General features: G+C 46.8%; 1 protein-coding gene across 2 annotated transcripts in view; it reads right to left on the reverse strand.

Annotated features, from left to right (window-relative positions):
• ARHGAP32 (Rho GTPase activating protein 32) overlaps positions 1-14,401 on the reverse strand; it is a 236,089-nt gene extending 221,688 nt beyond the window's left edge. For both annotated transcript variants that reach the window (XM_073570013.1, XM_073570012.1), the window contains exon 1: positions 14,200-14,401. The gene's annotated coding sequence lies outside the window, so the exon portion shown is untranslated. The remainder of the gene's footprint in view (positions 1-14,199) is intronic.
• Positions 14,402-15,660: the final 1,259 nt, after the last annotated feature.

The raw sequence follows: 15,660 nt of genomic DNA on the forward strand, positions 1-15,660 counted from the left end.
TTGGGCACCCTGCATGGTCAGTACCTAGTAGCACCAGCTTTTGCAAGTATCACAGTTTGTAATCGCTTTTTGCAGCCACACAAGAGACTTATTTCGTATAAGCGATTTTCCTGCATTCTTGCTTAGAGAATTCCTCCAGTTCAGAGATTCCTGGGGCATCTTCCATCCTCTGCTATTTTGAGGTTTAGCCACAGATTATCAATGATGTTCAGATCGGAGGACTGTGAGGGCCATTGTAAAACCTTCAGCTTGTGCCTTTTGAGGTCGTCTATTGTGGACTGTGTCGTGTGTTTAGGATCATTATCCATTTGTAGAAGTCATCCTCTTATCACCTTCACCTTTTTTACAGATGGTGTTATATTTGCATCAAGAATTTGCTGAAATTTCATGGACTTAATTCTTCCCTTTACCCGTGAAATGTTCCCCGTGCCATTGGCTGCAACACAACGCCAAGCATGATTGCTCCACCCCCATGCTTAATGGTTGGCAAGATGTTCTTCTCCTGGAATTCTGTGCTCTTTACTTCACACACACCTTTGAGCATTGTGGTCGAAAGATTTCCGTTTTATCTGCATCGGTCCACATAAATTGTTTCCAAAATGCATCAGGCTTGCTTAGATGTTCTTTTGCATACTTATTATGATGCTGATTTTATGGTGAGGGCGCAGGAGAGGTTTTCTTCCATGATGACTCTTCCATGCAGGCCATATTTGTGCAGGAGTCTCTGAACAGTAGAACAATGTACCGCAACGCCAGAGTCTGCTAATCTTTCAGAAGGTCTTTTGTAGTCAAGTGGGGATTCTGATTGGCCTCTCTAGCAATCCTACAAGCACCTCTCACTGAAATTTTGCTTGATCTTCCAGACCTTATCTTGATCTCCACTGTTCCTGGTAACCATCATTTCTTAATTACATTTCGAACTGAAGAAATAGCAACTTAAAAACGCTTTGCTATTTTCTTATAGTCTTCTCCTGCTTTATGGGTCTCCAAAGCTAGGCGGCTGGTAAGAAGAACCCATGGCTGCTGTTTTTTGGCACAAGGTTAGATTAGTCTGGGTTTTTATAAAGCTGGGTGTCATGCTCTCAACTGCAGGCCCGGTCTCTGCTGCTCAGGGAGACCGGCGCCTATCTCACAGCTCCACTGGTACTACTCACCCTGTCCGTGGCTCCAGACAATCAGCGGCCCCTTTCTCTGCTAAGAACCTGCATGCTCTTGGCAGGTCTCCTGGTAATGCTCTTAGGAGGCGCGCCCCGCTTCCTGCACATACTTAAAACAGCAGGGCACCTGTTCTCTACTAGGGCTATAACGCTCTGTGCATAAAAGGCATCCTCCCTTTGAGGGAGGTGCCTGAACAACGTGTTCATTCTGTGGGATCTCTGCCTTCCACTCAGGCCACACTCTGTTTTGCTCTGCATACTGAAGGCTGTTGCAATATATTAATCTGTCTCCTCAGAATCCTCTGCTGGCCGTACCGTCTCCTGGATCCTTCTGGACACTTCGGTTTCTACCCTAGACTGACCAAGGCTCTCATCTTGGAATCAGCCAGTTACCATTGCCGGCTAGAAGTTCACACAGACCTTCCAGGATTCCTGCCACCTCCTCTATTCGGTCTGTATGGGTCGTCCCTCTGGTCCGGGTATCGCGGCATTAAGATCACCTGGTGTTGCGACGGGGGAGCCCCTGTATAGGGGTACACCTTGCCCGATGCTCCACTACGTGGTTCTGTGTCGTGGACCAGAGGGTTCTTCCCTCAGGCACCTTATCCGTTTGTTTGCTTCATTTAATAAACATCCTTGGTTTTTGGAAGCTCATTCTCCTGTCTCTTGTGTATCGGGTATACAGCTACCACTGCACCAGCAGTGGTCCAGTGAGTCCACTATACACCTTCATGCCCTGTGGGCGTAACACTGGGAACAAGCCATAACCCTAACAGGCTAAGTAAGGTCGGAAGCATTGGTCAAAGTAATCTGAGCACGCAAATCTCCAAGGGTGCCCAAACATTTGCATGACCCCATTTTCCTTTTTGTAAGTTTTAAAATGCAAAAAAATGACACACTATTATATAATATACAGTGAGTACAGAAAGTATTCAGACCACATTACATTTTTCACTCTGTTTCATTGCAGCCATTTGGTGAATTCAAAAAAGATAATTTTTTTTCTCCTTAATGTACACTCTGCACCCCATCTTGACTGAAAAAAACAAATGTAGGAATTTTTCCAAATTTATTAAAAAAGAAAAACAGAAGTATCACACAGTCATGTGAAGCCATTTATTGTCAAACTACTGTGTTTTCTGTTTTTAAATCATAATGACAACCCAAAACATACACATGACCCTGATCAAAAGCTAACATACCCCATTTCTTAATACCGTGTATTGCCCCCTCTAACATCAATGACAGCTTGAAGTCTCTTGTGGTAGTTGTGGATGAGGTTCTTTGTTTTCTCAGATGGTAAAGCTGCCCACTCTTCTCGACAAAAAGCCTCCAGTTCCTGTAAATTCCTGGGCTGTCTTGCATGAACTGTGTGCTTGAGATCTCCCCAGAGTGGCTCAATGATATTGTGGTCAGGAGATTGAGATGGCCACTCCAGAACCTTCACTTTGTTCTGCTGTGGCCAAAGACCGGTCGACTTGGCCTTGTGTTTTGGATCGTTGTCATGTTGGAACGTCCAAGTACGTCCGATGCGCAGGTTCTGTGCTGATGATTGCAAATTTGCCTTCAGTACTTGCTGACAACATGCTGCATTCATCTTTCCTTCAACTTTCACCAAGTTTCCTGTGCCTTTGTAGCTCACACATATCAGCGATCCACCTCCATGCTTTACAGTAGGAATGGTGTTCCTTTCATCATAGGCCTTGTTGACACCTCTCCAAATGAAACGTTTATAGTTGTGGCCAAAAAGATCAATTTTGGTCTCATCTCTCCAAATTACCTTGTTCCAGAAGTTTTGAGGCTTCTCTCTGTGCTGTTTTACATATTGTAGGCAAAATACTTTGTGGCATTTGCACAGTAATAGTTTTCTTCTGGCGACTTGAACATGCAGCTCATTTTTCTTCAAGTGCCTCCTTATTGTGCATCTTGAAACAACCACACCGCTAGTTATCAGAGACTCTTTTTGTATACCTTTCCTGTTTTATACAGTTCAACTAGCTTTTCCAACAGATCTGTTGACAATTCTTTTGCTTTCCCCATGACTCACAGTCCAGAAACGTCAGTGGCTGGATGAAAGATGCAAGAGTCTGTCTGGGTCCCATAAACTCACTCAGCTTTTATACACACATGCTGATTACAAGCAAACAGGTCACAGGTGAGGATGTTACCTTTAGTAGCCATACAAACCCATTTGTGTCAACTTCTGTGCATGTTATCAGGCCTAAAGCATCAGAATATGTAAACTATTGATCAGTGTCATTTGTATGTTTTAGGTTGTCATTATGATTAAAAAAGAGAATGCACAGTAGTTTGACAATAAATGGCTTCACCCAACCACTAACCATGAGTGGAGAAAAAGTTTTGGTGTTATCATTCATATTCTCTGAAAAAAAGGCCAAGAAAGCAAAAATTTTGCTGGGGTATGTAAACTTTTCAGCACAACTGTATTTTATATATGGAAATGTGTCATCTTTAACTTTAGGCCTTTTAGATATCATTTCAGTTTCAACTTGCATAACTGATCACAATAACAGTAGTTTTGACCAAGTGTGCCCAGACTTTTACATGCCACTGTACATAATTATGACATGATCAGGACGCATCATCTGATGGCCAGGGCGATCGGCCTGACACATAAACCCTGAGCAGCCACCAGGACATCCGATCTGGTTACTGGAGGGACATTAACTAAGATCAATGAGTGAAATGGATCCACGAACGCTGAAATCAATATCTCACATTATCCTGATATCTCCTTGATAAAACACAGGAGATTTCCCCTGGTTCCCAGGACTCAGTGATGATAATTACAGACAATTCTCGCTATTAGAGGTGTGAACCTTCTCGATGTCACACATTGGGGGTCTCTAAGGAGGTTTCGCTTCATTAGCAATGAGGAAAGAGAAGGCAGGGAAGAAGAGCAGACTGATGTGAGATGGAGGGTCTGCTGATCAATTCCCGATAAAATGTCAATAGTTAGGAGGAAAAAATACTTGACAAGACCCCCACATAAGACAAGCCACGGGATTGGGGGACGACCCAGCAAATTTAGGGCGAGGTGTAGAGTGTACCCCACTGCGTGAGAACTAGTCATATTTCGCCCTTAGCATTACCAATGTCATCCATAACGCACACGATCTCGCCCCCGTATCATCCCCAGCGTCACCGACGCCAAACAGAACGGAGCTGGGGTGCGTCAGCGGTTCACTCTCCGCTACCTGCTAGTGTAGTGGGGGCTTTTCAGAAGCTGATCTCACTTGTCACTCACCGGCGCAGTTCACACAGTCCTACACTGCGCTGCCATAAATGACGTCACCGTACGTAAGAAAGTGGGGAACACTGACGACGATAATCTTGATTAGCTAAGACTATGCAGAGGGGTGCGACGCCGAGGGTCTGCGGAGGATACGGCAGGGTCTGCCTGGGGAAGTCTTCCTCCCAGTCTGAGACACTTCTGACTTTTACCAATGCAAGTAAATGAGAAGTCAACAAAATGCAGCTCTGAGGTCAGTGAAGCGCAGCCGCTCTGCAGCAATTAAATGCTTACTGAATAATGCTCTGCAAAGAGAAAATATCACATCAGCAAAAGTGGAAGCTGGAGGGCTGCCAGGAAGAAGCCGCCATCCTCTCTCCACGTCCCCCCAGGGGGTTTCACAAAATATCCCCAGTAGATAAGAAACGAGAACATCACACACAGCCCTCCCACTCCCATCGGATGCCCCCCCACTCCCATCGGATGCCCCCCAACACAACGTCCTATCACAACACCCCCATGGTCAGATCACAACACCCCCATGGTCAGATCACAACACCCCCATGGTCAGATCACAACACCCCCATGGACAGATTACTGGGTCTGGGGGCTCTGCTATAGTCCAACGCCCTTCAGGTTTTTCCCATCAGAAGATCAGCACAAGAGCAGAGGATCCATCAGGGCTCCTAACAAGAGTAGACCATAGCAGCCCCTCCAAGATGGAGGCTGAACGTCGGCGGAGACGTCCTGGACCTGGTAGATTAGAGGTCAGAGATCCGTCCGTGTGATTCCTGTGCAGGGCTGCCATGATGGGGCAGATGTCGCAGCTCCTCCCTCCTCGTCCACCATTACCATCATGTCATTAACCTAACCATTCTGTTCATGAAGGAGGAAACGCATGACAGCGGCACTGCCAGGAGGAATAAAAAAAAATGCATGACAGAGACGCAGCCAGTGCCAGGAGGACTAAAGGGCACTGCAACCTGATCCCGCTGCCCGCGGGCACCATGAATTCAAGCGGGAATTATTTTCTCTAGAAGGCTGCGGCATTTCAGAGAAAACGTATTTTAAATCGAGTTGTCCATATTTGGGGACATTTTTTTTCATTTATTTTTCAACAGGACAATGGCCTCAAACACACCTCCAGGCTGTGTAAGGGCTATTTGACCAAGAAGGAGAGTGATGGGGTGCTACGCCAGATGACCTGGCCTCCACAGTCACCAGACCTGAACCCAATCGAGATGGTTTGGGGTGAGCTGGACCACAGAGTGAAGGCAAAAGGGCCAACAAGTGCTAAGCATCTCTGGGAACTCCTTCAAGACTGTTGGAAGACCATTTCTGGTGACTACCTCTTGAAGCTCATCAAGAGAATGCCAAGAGTGTGCAAAGCAGTAATCAAAGCAAAAGGTGGCTACTTTGAAGAACCTAGAATATAAGACATATTTTCAGTTGTTTCACACTTTTTTGCTAATTATATAATTCCACATGTGTTAATTCACAGTTTTGATGCCTTCAGAGTGAATCTATAATTTTCATAGTCATGAAGATAAAGAAAACTCTTTGAATCAGAAGGTGTGTCCAAACTTTTGGTCTGTACTGTGTATATATATCTCTTATCTCAGCTAAGACAAACCCTAGATCCTACATTCACACTATGGGCGTAGCCAGGATGAAACCTGGGGGGGAGAACCTCATACTGTTCCGCAGCTGCTGCAGAACCTCATACTTCACACCCCTACACTTGAAAATAAAGCCTGCACCTTAAGAAGATGTGGTGAATGCAGTCTATTTATTCCAACTATCAATTGATGCTGATGTGTTACTGAAGACGAGCAATGCCTGTCCTGGGCGTCCTTTTGGGCAGCTATGAGGTGTACCTGACTGGTGCTAAAAAAAAAAAAAAAAAAAAGGAGTGTTAGTCTGTGTGCTATCCGGCTTTCATTCTTTTTGGTACAGATATGATATGGATAGACAGATATGGATAAATGGATATATAGATAGAGCAGATATCTAATCTGCTTTTGCTATTGAAAACATTATCTATGAGCTCAAAAACCTTTCAGGTGATGCAGTTTTTTAAAAAGCTGATCTGCTTTTGCAGCTAAAATAGTATCCACAAAAAACGCAGGAAAAACGCTGTGTGTGAATGTAGCCATAGATCAGGAATAGAACAGTCATTTATAGGACATTTCATAACTTTCCCAAATTCCTATGAAAAAATATTCAGCATATTCTGCATTGAACTACTGTACCCAATTTATTATATATTTTAGGAGTCGGAGTCGGTCCATTTTATACCGACTCCACAGCTCTGCTTAATGCATGCAGTGGGGTCTCATGAATCATTTACCCACTTGCCTTCTATGGCAGGCTGCAGACTGGAGCGAGGATCGGCCGGATTATCATCACAGGTGTGGGGTCCATGACTCCAAGACCACTTATTAATGACAAGTTAACCTCCTGCTCTTGTTCCTGCAGCTTCCCTCACACACTGCGCAGCTCTCCTGTCCATACAGTGGCCGCTGGTGGAGGAGCATGTGACCGGACACGCCCATCAGCCTCCACCAATAAAAAACACCTCACATGGAAAAGCTACATTTCTATTGGAGGAGACTAATGGGCAGGTGTGGTCACATGCTCCTCCACCAGCGGCCACTGCAGGGACAGGAGAGCTGCGCAGTGTGTGAGCAGGACAGCCCGTCATACCTGTACAATAGTGCCACAGAATAATTTCTGCACCACGTCTGCTAGAATAAAGCAAAGTGGTCAAGCCCTTCAAATATCCGGAGGGCTCTTGCCAGCGAGAGACCTGTCGATCACCTGCAGTAGACCTGGGGAAAGACAGATCTCAAAAGTATATTTTCTCTGTAACGCCACAGCGTGAAATCCATGCTTCTATGACAGGTCCCTCCAAAGTCTCATGTAGAGATCAGACAGCTCCCACAACCAGTGACTGCTGGTCACAAACCACAATGTCGCTGTACAGCGCCCCACCCAGGATCAATCAGGAGCCGATAAAAGAGTGGTGCCCGCCAGCCCCAGTACTAGCCGTGCCTGCACCTTTGTGTTTGGATGTGATGTCACACCACATGTATCATCACATGACCTCACACCAGCACCAAGCAACCGAGAACCCACCGTCCGGACGGTGGGACGAGGAGGGGACACAACAACAATGAAGAACAAGCCTTATTATGGTGGAAATAACTTCTAAACGAAGAACTCATTCAGATGTCTGTAACAACTCTGCCATCAGGGTTTGGTCAGCGATTGTCACGTCTGGAGACATTAATCACCAATCTTCTATCTACTGCAATGTTAATCACTGACTGATGCCATCCATGAGCCGTCAGGAACGTCTATGGGTGATTTCCATCTATGACTGATGAAAAACGGACACGTCACTGATTTTTTATGGACCAATCAATCTGCCAACAAACAGACATGTGAAAGGTGCAAAAGATGGGCCTGCGATACAAGTATGAAAAACACCAAATGAAAGCATACACGACGCATGCAGGACACACACATGATCCATACATACTGCGTCGCGTATACAACCCATGCATGGCGCATACACGATCCACACATGACACACATACGACTCATATATAACGCGTCACATATACAATACATACATGGGGCACACTAAACACATACAATGGGGAAAAAAAGTATACAGTCAGCCACCAATTGTGCAAGTTCTCCCACTTACAAAGATGAGAGAGGCCTGTAATTGACATCATAGGTAGACCACAACTATGAGAGACAAAATGAGAAAACAAATCCAGAAAATCACCTTGTCTGATTTGGCAAGATTTATTTTGCAAATTATGGTGGAAATAAGTATTTGGTCATTAACAAAAGATCACCTCAATAATTTATTATATATCATTTGTTGGCAATGACAGAGGTCAAACGTTTTCTGTAAGTCTTCACAAGGTTGGCACACAGTGTTGGTGGTATGTTTGCCCATTCCTCCATACAGATTTCCTCTAGAGCAGTGATGTTTTGGGACTTGCAAATCCCTCCAAAGGTTTTCTATGGGGTTGAGATCTGGACACTGGCTAGGCCACTTCAGGACCTTCATATGCTTCTTACGAAGCCACTCATTCCTTGCCCTGGCAGTGTGCTTGGGATTATTATCATGCTGAAAGACCCATCCACGTTTCATCTTCAATGTCATTGCTGAGGGAAGGAGGTTTGCACTCAAAATCTCACGATACATGGCCCCATTCATTCTTTCATGTATACGGATCAGTCGTCCTGGTCCCTGTGCAGAGAAAGCGCCCCAAAGCATGATGTTGCCACCCCCATGCTTTACAGTAGGCATGGTGTTCTTTGGATGCAACTCAGCATTATGTCTCCTCCAAACACAATGAGTTTTGTTTCTACTAAACCATTCTACTTTGGTTTCATCAGACCATATGACATTCTCCCCCAACACTCTTCTGGATAATCCAAATGCTCTCTAGCAAACTTCAGACGGGCCCGGACATGTTCTGGCTTAAGTAGGGGGACACGTTTGGCACTACAGGATCTGCGTCCCTGGCGGCATAGTGTGTTACTGATGGTAGTCTTTGTTCCGTTTGTCCCAGCTCTATGTAGGTCATTCACTAGGTCCCCCCATTTGGTTTTGGGATTTTTGCTCACTGTTCTCGTGATCATTTTGACCCCACGGGGTGAGATCTTGCATGGAGCACCAGATCGAGGGAGATTATCAGTGGCCTTGTGTGTCTTCCATTTTCTTATTATTGCTCCCACAGTTGATTTCATCACGCCAAGCTGCTTGCCTATTGCAGATTCAGTCTTCCCAGCCTGGTGCAGGGCTACAATTTTGTTTCTGGTGTCTTTCGACAGCTCTTTGGTCTTCACCATAGTGGAGTTTGGAGTGTGAAAGTTTGAGGCTGTGGACAGGTGTCTTTTATACTGATAACAAGTTCAAACAGGTGTCATTACTACAGGTAATGAGTGGAGGACAGAGGAGCCTCTCAAAGAAGAAGTTACAGATCTGTGAGAACCAGAAATCTTGCACGTTTTTAGGTGAACAAATACTTATTTTCCACCATAATTTGCTAAATAAATCTTGCCAAATCAGACAAGGTGATTTTCTGAATTTGTTTTCTCATTTTGACTCTCATAGTTGTGCTCTACCTATGTCAATTACAGGCCTCTCTCATCTTTTTAAGTGGGAGAACTTGCACAATTGGTGGCTGACTAAATACTTTTTTCCCCACTGTACATGTCGCATACACGACCCATACATGACTTCCAGATGTTTAAGGCCTCATCTGCATCATGACACCCCAAGTTGTGTGCAGCTCCAGACCCCTGTACACAGCTGAGATGAAAGAATCTGGGAGGTAAATGGAAAAAAAAACAAAAAAAAAAAACTTGATTATTCACATTCCTCCCTTTCCTATTTCAGAACACGTGCATGCTCATCTGAGACAAGTGTACATGTGCATGGGAGGCTAGGAGAGATTGCACACAGCAAACAGTATATGGCCAGCACCAGAAATCCCAAACATGAGGGCACTGAGGACAGAGAAGATAACCAAATACAATGAGATTGTCTGCATCAAAGAAATCTGACAGACAGGCTGGACGCTCAGCTGCTCTTACGCCGTCCGTCTCTGGCAGCACAGTGGATGTGGTGGGCAGCAGATGACGGAGGGAGCCGTGTAGAGCATTTCTGAAAATGCAAGCTGACTTCCAGGCAGAGAAGTAGAGACCCCCAGCACCAAGAAACTATGGGGCTGTGATAGGAGGAGTAAGAAAAGTATGGAAGAAGGGGGAAGAGAGCGAGTGGACTGCTGGGGTCTCAGTGGAGGACCAGTGTCCTGGAGCCGCCGATCAGGGTGACTCTGCGGAGGAGCAATCCTCACGCAGGGAGAAGCGCTGCTTCCCTGGCCCATCACTTCCCTGCTCCCCACCTACTTTGCTGACAGATTCGCAGGACACCACAGAGATGTTTCCTAATAAATTCTTAATGTTTGGTTTAATTAAGAAATATCACATCACCCGCTGAGACCATAATTCTCCGCTGTGCAGATCTCAGCAGTTTGTGCGCAGAAGGTTATCAGGGCCCACTGAAGTGAATCCTGACAAGCAGGATGCCAGGGGTGAAGGAAATCCCGGCCCACCAGGGCCACACACCCTCCGGCACATGACATCCCACTGGCAGGATCAGACACACCACTCCCCAGATCGCCAGGAACAATGCAGCTGGAGCACCTGGACTGCCTGCTGCAGCAAGCGGTGTGTTTAACCCTCCGCACTCAGGAGGGAGCGCCATGGCCCCTCTATCCCTGCGCCCTCCGCCCTGCCTCTGTCCAGAGTGCTGCATTCAGAGACACTTCATTATGGGAACTCTCAATGCTTTTCATTGAGAGGAAGTGAAAAGAGCCCAGAAGAGAAAGCAGATACGATGGAGGGGGGGCGCGATACAATGGGGTCCGGAGAGACGAAAATGATGGGAACAGGCAGCAATGGAAGACGCAGGTTCCCACAAAACAAGAGGAGGGGAGAACATACAGCAACCAAAGAGAGCAAGAAGATTCCCAGCCCCCAGCAAGGCCGGACTGGGAGAGCTGCCCGAAAGGGGCTCACTGCTGCGCAGCTCTGGATGTGACTAGAGTACAAAACATGATGCCACAAACTGGAGGACACTGAGCAAGGAGTAAGAACATCCAGGTCTTGGCATTGGCCATGGCACCAGAGCCGAACTCCACAGCAAGAAGCCCCAGGTAGAAGGTCCACCACCTGCGACATACGGCCTCCGCACTACGGTCGCAGACCCCCAAATACCTGCCGGCATCTGTCATCTGTACATTGGTGGCCCAAAGTATTGACGCCCCTGCAATTTTGTCAGATAATACTCAGTTTCTTCCTGAAAATGATTGCAAACGCAAATTCTTTGGAATTATTATCTTCATTTAATTTGTCTTAAATGAAAAAACACAAAAGAGAATGAAGCAAAACATTGATCATTTCACACAAAACTCCAAAAATGGGCCAGACAAAAGTATTGGCACCCTCAGCCTAATACTTGGTTGCACAACCTTTAGCCAAAATAACTGCGACCAACCGCTTCCGGTAACCATCAATGAGTTTCTTACAATGCTCTGCTGGAATTTTAGACCTTTCTTCTTTGGCAAACTGCTCCAGGTCCCTGATATTAGAAGGGTGCCTTCTCCAAACTGCCATTTTTAGATCTCTCCACAGGTGTTCTATGGGATTCAGGTCTGGACTCAGTGCTGGCCACATTAGAAGTCTCCAGTGCTTTCTCTCAAACCATTTTCTAGTGCTTTTTGAAGTGTGTCTTGGGTCATTGTCCTGCTGGAAGACCCATGACCTCTGAGGGAGACCCAGCTTTCTCACACTGGGCCCTACATTATGCTACAAAATTTGTTGGTAGTCTTCAGACTTCATAATGCCATGCACACGGTCAAGCAGTCCAGTGCCAGAGGCAGCAAAGCAACCCCAAAACATCAGGGAACCTCCTCCATGTTTGACTGTAGGGACCGTGTTCTTTTCTTTGAATGCCTCATTTTTTCTCCTGTAAACTCTATGTTGATGCCTTTGCCCAAAAAGCTCTACTTTTGTCTCATCTGACCAGAGAACATTCTTCCAAAATGTTTTAGGCTTTTTCAGTGAAGTTTTGGCAAACTCCAGCCTGGCTTTTATATGTCTCAGGGTAAGAAGTGGGGTCTTCCTGGGTCTCCTACCATACAGTCCCTTTTCATTCAGACGCCGATGGATAGTACGGGTTGACACTGTTGTACCCTCGGACTGCAGGGCAGCTTGAACTTGTTTGGATGTTAGTCGAGGTTCTTTATCCAACATCCGCACAATCTTGCGTTGAAATCTCTTGTCAATTTTTCTTTTCCGTCCACATCTAGGGAGGTTAGCCACAGTGCCATGGGCTTTAAACTTCTTGATGACACTGCGCACGGTAGACACAGGAACATTCTGGTCTTTGGAGATGGACTTGTAGCCTTGAGATTGCTCATGCTTCCTCACAATTTGGTTTCTCAAGTCCTCAGACAGTTCTTTGGTCTTCTTTCTTTTCTCCATGCTCAATGTGGTACACACAAGGACACAGGACAGAGGTTGAGTCAACGTTAATCCATGTCAACTGGCTGCAAGTGTGATTTAGTTATTGCCAACACCTGTTAGGTGCCACAGGTAAGTTACAGGTGCTGTTAATTACACAATTTAGAGAAGCATCACATGATTTTTCGAACAGTGCCAATACTTTTGCCCACCCTTTTTTATGTTTGGTGTGGAATTATATCCAATTTGGCTTTAGGACAATTCTTTTTGTGCTTTTTCATTTAAGACAAATTAAATGAAGATAATAATATCAAAGAATTTGTGTTTGCAGTCATTTTCAGGAAGAAACTGAGTATTATCTGACAGAATTGCAGGGGTGTCAATACTTTTGGCCACAACTGTAGGTCCATAGTCAGAGCGCCGGGCCACGGAGGACGTCACAGGACACCAACCATGGGGGACGGATCAGGAGGAGCCACTGTTCAGACTCAACTGCCACGATCAGACCACGCCGCATCGCCGGCTCGCAGTGTCGCACACCCCTTTAAAGCCATAGTTTTATGTCATGGCCACAGCTTTTCCGATGCATGTGCTCAGTGATTCCCGTTGTATTTAACACACCTGTGACCAGGAAATCCACGCCTGACACTTCCGTAGTCTCCCGGCCTCACACTGTGCACGCTCCTAGAAAACCAGCTCTGGGGCTCCTGGCAGCAGGTTCCCTGGAAGGCAGCAGAGAGGTCCTGCACAGCGTCCCACACACACACAGCGTCCCACACACACACACACAGCGTCCCACACACACACACACAGCGTCCCACACACACACACACAGCGTCCCACACACACACAGCGTCCCACACATACACACAGCGTCCCACACATACACACAGCGTCCCACACATACACACAGCGTCCCACACACACACAGCGTCCCTTACAGAGTGTCACACACCATCCACTCACAGCGCCCCCATTACCCACAGACAAGCCCATAAACCACGGCCTCCACCACGCCACAGCTGGACCAGAGGGCAAACAATGGCCGAGCCACGGATCTGCTGCACGTTCTTGGGGGAAGGAGAAAGCAAACGCTCCGCACGTCTGTGTATCGTCACTGCCTCACCTCTGCTCCACAGGAAGGGAGCACTCCTGACCGCTACTACAACCTCCAGCATCCAGCACTACTCCCAGTGACACATCCGACGGATGGAGCCGTGCTTCACTGCTCTGCAGCTCCATGTATTCATCTTATCACCTGAGCACAGGCAATGTAGTGGACACCACCTGCAGCCCCATGTAACGCCACAGACAATGTAGCAGAAACTCCCCGCAGTCCCATGTAACACCACAATGTAGTAGAAACTACCCGCAGTCCCATGTAACCACAATGTAGTAGAAACTACCCGCAGTCCCATGTAACACCACAGACAATGTAGTAGATACCACCTGCAGTCCCATGTAACTGCACAGATAACACAGTGATGTCAAATGCAGTCCTATGCAACACCACAGAACACAGTTCTGGACATGCAGTCCCAAATAACGCCACAGATAGCACATCTATTCTATACAGACGTCGGTCCAGCGGGCCCCCACTGTTATACAGCCCCCGGTACTGGTGGCCCCTCTTGTATACAGACCCCGGTAATTGGGGCCCCCTGTGACTCGCCCTTGTAGGGCCCAGATCGGAGCCCCACGGTCACCCTGCGGGCAGTGTCGGCTTCTCACCTGGCTCCGGTTCGGGGCTCCAGCAGTCAACGCCTCATCTCCGCGATTCTTCAGGTCACACGATGACAGAGCCGGGGCTCGGAGGAAGGAGGGTCCGGGGCCAAATCCGCCCCCGGGAGCGGCCGCAATCCCGGGACACTCCCACAGCAACACCGGAGAGGGGAGGGAGGGAGCACCGGGCACCGGAGCCTTCACTGCGGCCACAATCCCCGCCCCCCACAGCGTCACCTGCGGGGGCCGAGGTGGTAACCTAGCAACAAGGAAGGATAAAGACCACCCCTTGTATATAATGTACAACCACCATGATCACCCCTATATTAATGTACAACCCCCATTATCATCACCTCTGTATATAATGTACAACAACCCCCATCATCACCCCCTGTATATAATGTACACCAACCCCCATCATCACCCCCTGTATATAATGTACACCAACCCCCATCATCACCCCCTGTATATAATGTACAACAACCCCCATCATCACCTCTGTGTATAATGTACAACAACCCCCATCATCACCCCCTGTATATAATGTACAAAGCATATCATCACCCCTGCATATAATGTACAACCCCCATCATCACCCCCTCCATATAATGTACAACAACCCCCATCATCACCTCTGTGTATAATGTACAACAACCCCCATCATCACCCCCTGTATATAATGTACAACCCCATCATCACCCCTGCATATAATGTACAACCCCCATCATCACCCCCTGTATATAATGTACAAAGCCCATTATCACCCCTGCATATAATGTACAACCCCCATCATCACCCCTGCATATAATGTACAACCCCCATCATCACCCCCTTTATATAATGTACAACCACCATCATCACCCCTGCATATAATGTACAACCCCCATCATCACCCCTGCATATAATATACAAGCCCCATCATCAGCCCCTGCATATAATGTACAACCCCCATCATCACCCCCTGTATATAATGTACAAAGCCCATTATCACCCCTGCATATAATGTACAACCCCCATCATCACCCCCTGCATATAATGTACAACCCCCATCATCACCCCCTGTATATAATGTACAAAGCATATCATCACCCCTGCATATAATGTACAACCCCTATCATCACCCCCTTTATATAATGTACAACCACCATCATCACCCCTGCATATAATGTACAACCCCCATCATCACCCCTGCATATAATATACAAGCCCCATCATCAGCCCCTGCATATAATGTACAACCCCCATCATCACCCCCTGTATATAATGTACAAAGCCCATTATCACCCCTGCATATAATGTACATCCCCCATCATCACCCCCTGCATATAATGTACAACCCCCATCATCACCCCTGTATATAATGTACAACCACCATGATCACCCCTATATAAATGTACAACCCCCATTATCATCACCTCTGTACTGTATATAATGTACAACAACCCCCATCATCACCCCCTGTATATAATG

The sequence above is a fragment of the Dendrobates tinctorius genome, unplaced genomic scaffold, assembly GCF_039654945.1.
Source record: "Dendrobates tinctorius isolate UK_male_01 unplaced genomic scaffold, ASM3965494v1 ptg000028l, whole genome shotgun sequence".
NCBI lineage: Eukaryota > Metazoa > Chordata > Amphibia > Anura > Dendrobatidae > Dendrobates > Dendrobates tinctorius.